We start from the raw sequence: 2212 nt of genomic DNA on the forward strand, positions 1-2212 counted from the left end.
TTCTTATTGATCTGCATTGCCTTCGTCGTCCTTCTCTAGTCGTGTTCATCTTCTCGTTTTCTTATTTCGATCTGGTTACGTTGCATTTATCTTCTTCCTATTCTTCTTTGTTTTCTTCTTCGATCTACACTTCTAAATCGAAACAATAAATGACTCAACTTCAAATTGGAAGAGCGATTTGGATTACTCTTCTGAAACGAATCAAACTGACAAAGTTTGGATCATTCCATTTTGAATCGAATTGAATGGGATACAATTGTTAATTTGAATTGAATTAAATGGACGGAGGTGTACTGAATTGAATTGATAATATGTAAATTGTAGGCAGAGTTATTTAAATTTGATTTTATATAATGGATTATGTTTCGTTCACTTAGTACTATACAATTGTTTCACCATGAGTATTGTGTTCAGTTCACCATAAGTACTGTGTTCGGTTCATTCTGCAGAAAGCTGTTTGAATTTGATTTTATATAATGGATTATGTTTCGTTCAGTCAGTACTATACAATTGTATTGTGTTCGGTTCACCATGAGTACTGTGTTCGGTTCACTATGAGTACTGTGTTCGGTTCACTATGAGTACTGTGTTTGGTTCATTCTGCACTATTCAAAACTCTTCTTCCTCACCTTCTATTGCTTCTTCACCGGAGAGAGAAGGAGGAAAAGACAAAAAAATACAGCAGCAACAATAACAAAAGAATGACGATAGGGTTTAGGATTTTAGAGTTTAGGGTTTATGGGTTCATGGTTCAGTGTACAGGGGTTCAGTGTGTTTCAAACTTTTGGTTTGCCCTGTGTATTAATTTCGGTTCACCGTGTTCATGGTTGAGGGTTTAGGGGTCTAGAGTTTAGGGTTCAGGGTTCAGGGTTCAGGGTTTTAGGGGTTTAGAGTTTACGGTAGGATTCAAGGTTTAGGGTTTAGAGTTTAGCATTCAGGGTTCATAGTTCAGTGTACAGGGTTCGGATTCAGGGTTTAGGGTTTAGGGTTTAGCGTTCAGGGTTTAGAGTTCAGAGTTCAGGGTTCGGGTTCAGGGTTTAGGGTTTAGGGTTTAGGTTTTAGGGTGTAGGGTTTAGGGTTTAGGTTTTATGGTTTTAGGGATTTATGGTTTATGGGTTCAGGGTTCTGGTTTTAGTGTTTAGGGTTTAGGTTTTAGGGTTCAGTGTTTAGGGATTCATAATTTTTTGGTAAACAGGAGAGCGATTTGGATTACTCTTTTGAAACGAATCAAACTGACAAAGCTTGGATTATTCAATTTTAAATCGAATTGAATGGAATGCAATTGCTAATTTGAATTGAATTAAATGGACGGAGGTGTACTGAATTGAATTGAATTGATAATATGTAAATTGTAGGCAGAGTTATTTGAATTTGATTTTATATAATGGATTATGTTTCGTTCACTCAGTACTATACAATTGTTTCACCATGAGTACTGTGTTCGGTTCACAATGAGTACTCTATTCGGTTCATTCTGTAGAAAGCTGTTTGAATTTGATTTTATATAATGGATTATGTTTGATTCACTCAGTACTATACAATTGTATTGTGTTCGGTTCACCATGAGTACTATGTTCGGTTCACCATGAGTACTGTGTTCGGTTCACCATGAGTACTGTGTTCGGTTCATTCTGCACTATTCAAAACTCTTCTTCCTCACCTTCTATTGCTTCTTCACAAGAGAGAAGGAGGAAAAGACAAAAAAAATACAGCAGCAACAACAACAAAAGAATGACGATAAGGAGAAAACACATGAAGAAGAAGGAACGCGAAAAAGGAGGAGAAGGAAGAACACGAAAAAGAAGGCGAAGAAGAAGAAGACGCTCCGTGCGTAAATGAGCGTGAAAAGAAGAAGAAGAAGAAGAAGAAGAAGAAGAAGAAGAAGAAGCACGGGAGAAGAAGAAGAAGAAGCGTGGGGGAGAAGAAGCGTTGGGCAAGATCGATTTCGTGTGTGTTGGGCGCGTGTATTTCACATTTCATTTAATGGTATTGAATTTTTTGGGTGTTGGACCAACTTGGTTACATGGTTACATGGATGTGTAACATCCCCCATAAAAAATTAGGAACGACGAACGACTAACATACAGATTATTCAAATGTCTTTTTGTGAGAATAATTTTTAATAAGGCAACACGTATCTTATTTATTTGAGTTAAATAAATTAATTGATCCAAAATTTTTATATATATATAACTAACCCGAAAAAATAACT

This window comes from Arachis ipaensis, chromosome B06, assembly GCF_000816755.2.
Source record: "Arachis ipaensis cultivar K30076 chromosome B06, Araip1.1, whole genome shotgun sequence".
Classification (NCBI taxonomy): domain Eukaryota; kingdom Viridiplantae; phylum Streptophyta; class Magnoliopsida; order Fabales; family Fabaceae; genus Arachis; species Arachis ipaensis.